Source organism: Dermacentor silvarum, chromosome 4, assembly GCF_013339745.2.
Source record: "Dermacentor silvarum isolate Dsil-2018 chromosome 4, BIME_Dsil_1.4, whole genome shotgun sequence".
NCBI lineage: Eukaryota > Metazoa > Arthropoda > Arachnida > Ixodida > Ixodidae > Dermacentor > Dermacentor silvarum.
This window is the reverse complement of record NC_051157.2, coordinates 125,893,708-125,903,536: the sequence shown is the minus strand read 5'-3', so window position 1 is coordinate 125,903,536 and position 9,829 is coordinate 125,893,708. Positions and strand designations below refer to the sequence as shown.

The window sequence follows — 9,829 nt, the reverse complement described above, 5'->3', positions numbered from 1 at the left end:
GTGCATTAACGATTTCGTTCCTCAAGAAAAAAAAAGAATACAAAAATACAAAACCTTAGCTTACTAGGCAGGTTGTTCGCCTTAAACCCAAGGCGAAAAAATAAGAAAAACATGCCAGCAACGCCCCTCCTGCGACTACCTATCTAAACTTTGTGACGTACGCCTGGCTCTTAAATAGGATATTAAAAAAGCTAAATATCATGACTTCAATGTAACTACGAAATAATTTCTTTGTTCTGTTCCGTCTAAGTTCTGGCATCATTTTTCATATGCGCAAAACTCGTAGTACAATCTTTCCATCCACAGTGAAAACGGAGCCGACAAAACAAAGCTTGTATTAGCTTTGTTTTGCGTAACCACATTAGCGTAACCATATTGTTACGGGGAGATTTATATACAACGCATATATTTACAAGGCAAGGCGCACAGCGCTACAGCAATGGTAAGGCGAGCGGGTGCACACCAGATAGCTACACCGTCGTCGTCGTCATCGTCCAAGCACCGACCACAGGATCGACGCTCGTGACATTACCCGCCGGCGGCAGACGCGCCGTCCCGGTGCATCTAGGGCTCAGCCGAGAGTGGTATGGTTTAAGGCGCAAGACATGTACTATGTAATTCGCGATTGTTGCAGAGGCCGACTTAGGATTTAGCGGAACGATCTCATAGATCACATTAGTGACTTTGCGTATGACGCGGTAAAGGCCAGCATAACGGGAGAGGAATTTTTCGCATAGGCTAACGCGACGTGACGGGAACCACAGCAAGACGAGCGATCCTGGAGGGAAATTAACTTCCCGGTGACTACGGTCATAAAGACATTTTTGATGGACCTGTGAAGCCGATAAGCGATCACAGGCAACCTGCCGGGCGATGTCAGCACGGGCAAGAGCATCACAAGCATAGGCAGAGGATGTGTCTGCGTGAGGATGGAGTATGGTGTCCATGGGCAATGGTGGGTCGTAGCCAAACAGTAGATAAAAAGGTTAGTAGCTAGCTGTGTCGTGACGGGAAAGGCTGTAGGCGAAGGTCACAAAAAACAAGTTGATGTCCTGCAGTATCGGTGGTCCTCAAACACGTACATAGCAAGCGTATCTGTGAGAGTACGGTTGAGGCGTTCAGTAAGGCCGTTTGTCTGTGGATGGTACGCAGGGGTGAACTTGTGTTTGGTCGAGCAGGAACGAAGAATATCGTCGACTACTTTAGACAGGAAGCAGCGGCCGCGGTCCGTGATTTACTGACGAGGAGCACCGTGGCGCAGGATGACATCGTGAAGAATGAAATCGGGTACATCAGTAGCACAGCTGGTTGGAAGTGCTCGTGTAACAGCGTACCGCGTTGCGTAGTCAGTGGCGACTGCAAACCATCTATTGCCAGTGGTTGACACGGGGAATTAAAGGCCCTAGAAGATCGAGTCCTACCCGCAAAAAAGCAAGCGAATCATATCTTACCACTTGATACGTGCTCAGATAAAAATATTGATAAACGTCACCTTTGCATTAAAGGCTTCTTTTCGTTGTCATCTGTCATTGCTTGAGACCGCACGAGCTGCCGTTATATCTCCTTAACATTTGCCTAGTTTACAGCGAAGCTGGTAAGGGCTCACTCTTCGATGGTCGCGTCCGGCAATACAAAAAAAACTCTCACAGGACTGGGACGAGGCCATCTCTAGTACGGAACTCAAGCTCCAGTCCATGGCCGTCCAGAGGGCCCGTGAAAGAGCGGAGAGGCTTGTCCTCCCGATTCCGACATGGGAGCAGCCAGCCGCGAGCCGGGGGCCCCAACGGGTCTCCGCCGGCTAGTCCCACAGGACCTCAATAAAAGTTCATTGTCTGTCTGTCTGTCATTGGCCGTATGCTGTATGTGCGAGTGAAAGCGCGCGAGGGTGAGGGACTCACGGGGAGCGAACGCAAGGCGGAGAGCAAATGCGACTTATGTGTGAGTAAAAGCGCGCGAGGGCGAGGGACGTGCGTTTTCGCGGGGAGCGAACGCACGGCGGAGAGCAAACGGGACTTCCCAGTGGAAGGGTAGCGGTGGGCGAGGAGGGCATCGAGGCTTCCTAGACTGTGCGTGTGCGTGCCCGCTCTCCCACCGCGGCGCATGCGCGCAGCCCTGCCGGCCCCTGCTGCCTGTGCCGCCGAATCTCTCTGGGCTCTCGCCCGCATATCCCCTAACAGTCACGACAACGGCGTTGAGCCGTTGCGTTACGTATAGCCAGCGTTTTGACAACGGTTGTGTGCAGTCACACAAAGAACAAGCACAACTGTTGTCGACGGCAGCGTCGTTTTGCCCATGTTCGCACCGAACGCGCGCGGCGTCGGTGACGTGTTTATGAAGAATGTGCCAACCTTTGCCGTACACTCTATGGCGGTGTACCGTAGCGACCATAAGGCCATGGTCCCGGTGGTCACTAAATAAACGAAAACCACCGGGTCATATATATTTCTCATTCTTTAATAGTTCAAACAAGAAATTACACCATCACTTCTTAATAGTCATATTTGGAAATACATGATTCCCGCAATAGTCCCAGCTAGCACAAAAGAGATATGATCATTCTTATTCGTGGATATTTCGCTTTGACCGTCAAAAATCTAGATTGAAGAAGTCAACATCAAGAAGGATTCAGTTGGGATGGAAAAATCTTGCTATAAGGCAGATTTTAGAAGACGTTTAAAATCGCTTGTTCTAGCAACCTACAATTATTGATTTTTGTTGTTGTTGTTTTCTTTGTTCTGCTTTTTGGCGGGAAAACGAACGTTGGTTTTTGTTTTATTGCGATAGCAATTATATGGACACTCAAAAGCAGATTTCTGCCGTCGGCGTCGCCGTCGCCGTCGCCGTCGCCGTCGCCGTGAGGTTCCGTATGACGTCAATGGAGATGAAATCGTGGCCGCGCGCCGCCGAACGCTGTATGTGCGAGTGAAAGGGCGCGAGGGACGCGCTCTTTCTCGGGGAGTGAACGCACGGCGGAGAACAAACGCGCGTTCTGCGCCGTGCTTCCTTAAGGGCTGCAGAAGTAGGCGTCTCTTTCCTCCTTTACAATCACCATATATGTAGAGCAAACGCGCCTTCTTGCAAATGCGCGAGAGGCCGTGGGGGAGGGGGGGAAGGGGGAGGGAAGGGAGGCGACGTTTAGCTGCGGCACCAAGTGCCTATTTATATCAGAGGCTCCGGCAACAGCCACCAACGCCGCACGCATTTTGAGCGAACGCGGGCAAAACGCCGATGGCGTCGACAACAGTTCTGCGCGTTGCCGGTGCTGCTGCATGTCCAAGTTTATACAGCTGATAAAGCTAATATCACTACTCCGTATAGCTCTCTACAAATTTGCTATCGCAATTGATGCTTCACCTTTCAGGTGAAACTGCGACAACTTTTTTGCTTCGCCCGGTTAGAAGAGAGTGCAATCAACCCAGGCGCGGGTGTTTGCATTGTGGTGAGTGAGCACTGATGGGGCAGCCGCTCGCTCTTTATGCTCATAATGAAGTCCACAACAAAGAAGAAAAGTTACGCTGACCTTTCAGACCGTCAGAAGAGGCGTAGAGTTAATGACGAACTGATATCTGCCAGTCCTGTTGCCACGAATACCATCCAATAAGTATCATGGTAGGTTAATAAAAGTACTGACCATGCTTCTAGTGAAGTATCCTCGCCACATGAGCATGCTCAATCCAAGGACAGTTTTCACGAAAATGACCTTGCCTTGAAAGGAGAAAATGTAGAAGAACATACGCAAGACATTTCTATAGAATATTTTGTTCCACAAAACGACTCTCCTATGAGCGCGGCCATCGAAAATGGAGGTTCTTCGGACTATGCACCATCATCTGCAGAAAATCAGGCAAGTCAAGCAATGTGTGGAATTTCAAGCATGGCTTGCATCATGGGTTACAAGTCACCGAATTCCGCATGTCGCAGTTTCTGAACGTCTCCGGGAACTAAGCACCACTTTCGACGTTGATTTGGTCATCGAAGCGAGGACATTGTTGAACAATCCTCGATACACTTCAACGCGATATGTCCCTCCTGGCGAATATTGCCATTTTTCTTTGAAGGAAAATTTAGAACGCATGATTGCTGTGTTCCTGAGTGGCTGTCGAGGGTAGATCCCTTGACAACCCTCAGAGAATTTTAAATGACAATGTCAGCCAAGCTGGACTGACGGTTCAAACTGTAAAATGTTTTGATATTGTTGGCCGCAGTCTTCCTTTTGTCTGTTTGGTTAACCTATTTTACTTTGAGCGAAAGGAAGAAAAAGACACCGTAGTCTAGTTGCTAGAGAACCGGCTGCTGTGCCCCACGGCAGAGGTTCGATTCCCCCATTATAGGTTACACCAACGTTTATAGATACAGTATCTATAAACGTTGGGTTGCACATCACTTTTTGTATTATTAAAGCCAGTTAGGAACCTACCTACCTACCGCAAAGTGCCAGGAATGAGGCATTAAAAAGTTTGACTTTTGTTATTTCAAATTATCTTTATAAGGTGGCGCTAGCATTATGGTAGCAGTCGCATTTTGTGTTTTCTTAGTTAAATTAGCTAGCATTTCGGTGCTTCAGGTACCGAGTACGAAGCCCCACTGAGTATTTTTCTGCATTGCAGCAGCGTGTGTCGCAAGAGGATGCAGCGCCGCGACGTATCATAGCGGCTACCTGACAAAGCGAGGAGTGGCGCGACGGCTCATCGTCATCATCGCTTGCGCCGACGCAGTCTGAGCAGCCGAGCGGACTGCGCTCTCCGTGCAGCTTTCCTCCAGATTGCGTAACTTTTGAACCCGCCGTTACATTCACCGTTATTATTGCGATAGCAATTATATGGACACTCCAAAGCAGATTTCTGCCGTCGGCGTCGCCGTAGCCGTTGCCGTTGCCGTCGCCGTCGCCGTGAGGTTCCGTATGACGTCAATGGGGATGAAATCGTCGCCGCGCGCCGCCGAACGCTGTATGTGCGAGTGAAAGGGCGCGAGGGACGCGTGCTTTCACGGGGAGTGAACGCACGGCGTAGAACAAACGCGCGTTCTGTGCCGTGCTCCCTGAAGGGCTGCAGAAGTAGGCGTCTCTTTCCTCCTTTACAATCACCATATATGTAGAGCAAACGCGCCTTCTTCTGACGCACGAAAGGCCGTGGGGGGGGGGGGGAGGGGGGGGCAGGGAAGGGAGGCGACGTTTAGCTGCGGCACCAAGTGCCTATTTATATCAGAGGCTCCGGCAACAGTCACCAACGCCGCACGCATTTTGTGCGAACGCGGGCAAAACGCCGACGGCGTCGACAACAGTGCTGTGTGTTGCCGGTGCTGCTGCATGTCCAAGTTTGTACAGCGGATAAAACTACTATCCTTACTCCGTATAGCTCTCTACTAAGTTGCTATCGCAATTGATGCTTCGCCTTTCGGGTGAAACTGCGACAACTTTTTTTTGTCAGCACGAGCCGTTAAGTTCCTGACGCGTATTCGTTCTTGAACTGCGGAGCGCCAGACTGCCTTCCACATCTTCTTTGCTCACGTAAGTAGTCACTGCCACTTTGACACCTGTCGTGTTTAATTATTTACGGTTTTCAGGCGGGAGCTTTAGGTGGAAGTTTTAGGCGGTAATGAAGTTTTGCACTGAAAGCGCCTTGATTTTAACTGGAATTTCTAATGTTGTTTAAGAGGCATGTTTACGTCTGCATACGTTTATTTTATTGTGTGCGTATTCAGGTTTGCCAAAGCCGTCTAAAATTACCTCTGTGACGTTTCGTTGACCGGTGATCGTTAGGATGACGATGACACTCCCGTTTGGCGCGGAATGATGAGACGTGCTACGATCTTCTTGGCGTAGCCTCAGCATTCTTCCGTCAACGCTCTTGTGCGAGATCACTCGTGTGTTTTTCCGAGCGTGAAAGATGCCCGCGAATACACGCAAAACTGCCGAACGACTGGCCGCTCGAGGCAGTTTGCGTGTATTGGCAGGCATCTCTCACACTTGGAAAAACACTTTATGTAGCTCATATTGAGAAACAGAAAGCGGTATCGGGGGTTTCTCATGTTGCTTTACAATCTTCTCATTGACACTTTTCATCTAACTATAGTAATTGAGAAGTTGATTAATTAATTAGAACTAATTATCTAACTAGGCGGAATGCAAAAAATAATCTGAGTATCTGGTTCTAATCTGGTCCTGTCCTGGTACGTGGCGCTTGCTTATTTTTAAAGTTTGGCTAAAGTTAAATGAAACACCCTGTATGTAGTGCACTGTTGCCTTGTTTTTTGTAACGTAATCCGACAGTGCAGCTATTTACAGCATCTTTCTTTAGGATACCTAACATTTTTTGGCTTCAGTCATGCAGAAAATAAATTTTGAGGTCGCACTGGCGTTTTCTTTTTTTTTTCGCAAGTCTATGCAGTAACAAAATTTTGTTAAAAAAATAAAAATTCCAATATACAGTTGTAATAGGCACTGCTGTTACATTATATACATAGATACTCCGAGTTTATCAGTATAACAATAAAGAGTTTTTACTATGCAGGCACATACCTACGTGCAAGAGAGAAGGCGCGTGAGGGTGAAGACACCGATCATGTACCCTCTACAGGTGCCGAAAGGGGCACACGCAAACGCCGCCGCCCAAAGGGCCACCACGAAACTCCTGAACTCCAAGAACCCAGGTAACTGTTATTTCATATTAAATTCGTAGGAACTAAATTTTCAGCGTGACACATATACAGTCGAATCTCGATAATTCGAACTCGAAGGAGCCCGAAAGTTTGTTTGAATTAAAGGAAGGACTTATTTCTGAAGTATTCGTGCACCACAGCACGACGTACGAACGGAGTCGTTATATATCACGGCGCGCAAGCAGATGGCGAGCAGGGGCCACGAGACTGCCCACGTCGGCCAACGCTTGCTTCGCGATAACGGCTGAAAACTATGCTGAAGGGAGCGGGCGGCGCCAGCACGACGGCGCCAGGCGCGCGCGGACACGTCGAAGGTGAGAGAGCAGGGCGTCAGGGAAGCGGATTTGGCTTCAGCAGTGGTGACGCCGTCGCTTCGGTGGCTCCCCTCACTCTCCCTCTCAACTCCCTCGTAGCTCCCCCACCTTCGACTGTCTCCGTGCGCACCCGCCGCCGGCCCGGCACCAGCTTAACCCTTTCCCTTTCGTTTCCTGCGGCAGTGATGCCACGGCTGCTGATTTATAAGTAGATCTACTGATTTTTTAACTTTTCTGCTGATTCAGTGATAAAGCGCTTGAATATACTTGATTTCTTGCTTTTCTACTGAAATGAAAGCAAAAGCTGCTACTTTTTCAGTACAGAGTTTATATTAATGTGATGTGACCTAGCGAGGGGAAAAAAACGCCGGTTAATTGGTTCCGAGGTTAACATACATTTTTGCGTTTCCAGACTCTCAAACGTGGCGCTACCTCTGTCTTTGAGCAAAGTGGGGAAAAGGTGAGGCGGTGAATTGGTGGAAGGTGGTGCACTACCGTACCCCACAACTATGAAACCACAAGAATGAAACCTAAACTATCAAACCAGAACCAATGACTCTTTTCCTGCGGCGCTTCGAACGCCTACTCTGTTCTGCAGGAGAATATGACCCCACTTACTTACGTTTTTAGTTTACTTGCGTAAGCTATAAGGGACTCACGTTTTCTTATTCCGTATCATCATCATCATGATCAACCTAATTTTATGTCCACTGCAGCACGGAGGCCTCTCCCCAGCGATCTCCAATTACCCTTGTCTGGAAGATACTATACTCTAAAGCTTTCAGGTACTAACTACCATCTGACGCCTTTAAATAGGCCATCGGAGGACTTCACTGTTTTTAAATTCGTGCTTGACATTGGCTGTCTGGATCCCCGGGTTTTTCAAAAGTATCGCCAAAAATCTCGGGGTCAATTTTTGTACTTCTTAGAAGCTGCAATACTACAACAGAGTACTAATATAAGCGCTGAATTCGTGAGCTCCTAAACTGAGTGCGAAAATTGAAATTAAAGATCTACTGATTTCTACTGATTTTTCGCGAAAATATCTACTACTATTTTTTGTGTCGTGGCATCACTGTTCCTTCCGTTGAAGCGAGCGTTGGCCGGTTGAGAGCAGTTTCGTTGGCCGGACTGGGCCTCCGTCGTTACTTCCCTCATCGACTCGAACACGCGTGTTACGGCGCGACGACGTAACGGCGACCTTGCCAATTGAGAGAGAAATTTACGCCGCGTTTCTTTTTCTTTCTTGCCATAGAAATTATATGGACACTCCAAGCGCATTTTTGCCGCCGTCGTCGTCGCCGTGATATTCCGTATAAAGCGCAATGGCGATGAAATTGTCGCCGCGCGCCGTGTGTGGCTTTTAGTGTGTGGCCTCATTTCGGTGTAAGCAACAAATTGCATATGCAAGCACTCTAGAGCACAATTGATTTATAAACTGCACGAGCTTAACCTTTAACCCATTGGCTTGCGTAACTATAAATGTCACCAAGGTCAAAGTTAGTGAAACTGGGTGGAAAATTACGGCTTATGTTCCCACCTTGTGTGTGGATGACTCACTAATTTTGTAAAAAAAATCTTTACAAGTGCTTGGCAATGTTATTGTGTGGAGGGTTTCAAACAGGCAAGTCATAGGCGTGCAACATTTTAATGGTTTAATTACAAGCAACTGAAGTTCTTACTGTATATGCTTGAAGCAGCCGTGCTGCAAATGGTCGCAGTTATTCAAGGTTGCACTCGTCTGCTGTCTTATTTTTTAAGGAATCGCAATATATTTGCTCAATTTGAAGTATGCGATGTGTTTGATAGACTGGTGTTTAGGTATATGTTCAAGCCTTCGCCATTTCTGAATTGGCTATGTGATCTGTGGCAAATAAAATTAGGGTGGTGTAACAATGCTGTCACACTGAAGCTGTGCCTTTGCAGAGCCGCACTTACTTCTTTTCTCGTACAACATTATCAGAAATGCATTATCTGTTCCTTTCTTTGAATGCCAATTGGCACCTACTTCGCGCATGTTTAGGAGGCTGCTGTCAGCTACCAGTCACCAACTAGTCAAGACAACAGCCTCCTGAAAGCTAGCAAAATAGCCGACACTTACACTGGTTGGCTATTGTACATGCAACACCTTCAGTTAGATGTAAAGTATGTCTTCAAGGCAGCAGAAGAGAATTTCACTTGTGATCGGTTAATGTTAGAACCATGTTAATAAAGGTGGAATGCTCGAAAACTGTGCTGGGACCAATATATTTTAGTGCTGCCCATTGCCAATATAGACTGCAGTGCTTATTGCCAATGCATTGAAAAACTGTACGTTCACTAAGAAAACTGTGCTTCAATTAACATACGGTTTACACATGCCTAATGTTTTTGCAGTAAGAAGACCTGCTGAATTAAGGAGCTACAGCCCAGCAGCCTGTTCGAAACCAGGTTTATCAAGGTCGATACCTGTAATGGACGTTACTCGGAGGCACTCATATTTAATGTTGATTGCTAGCTTGTCTAGTCGTGTTTACTTTTTGCAATAAAAAATGTTTTGCTGTATGTGTTTCGTGTATTGTACAAGCGCAAACCTGCATGCCGCCGGCCAGCGAAACGCCGCAGGGGCATGGGGAGAGGGAAGGAAAGGGAGACGAGGGTGGCGCTAGAGGGAAGGGTGAAAGAAAACGGATGTCAAAATCCCGATTGTAGCAGGATTCAATCTGTATTTTTTAAATGCTTCTAATGGTCTTACAAAATCCCATTTAAAAACGGGATTTTTCGAAACTACTTTAAGCAGGATTCTAGAACTTCTTGCAATAGTCATATCCGCCGGACATTAGCAAAGATATACGACCGTTTATCACCTTCTAAACGGA

General features: G+C 47.5%; 1 long non-coding RNA gene across 1 annotated transcript; it reads left to right on the top strand.

Annotated features, from left to right (window-relative positions):
• The first annotated feature begins 5,406 nt into the window (after positions 1 to 5,406).
• LOC125944782 (uncharacterized) lies at positions 5,407 to 9,451 on the top strand. The gene is made up of 3 exons (XR_007466492.1): positions 5,407 to 5,506; positions 6,510 to 6,648; positions 9,348 to 9,451. It is a non-coding gene; the product is annotated as an uncharacterized LOC125944782 (long non-coding RNA).
• The last annotated feature ends 378 nt before the right edge of the window (positions 9,452 to 9,829 follow it).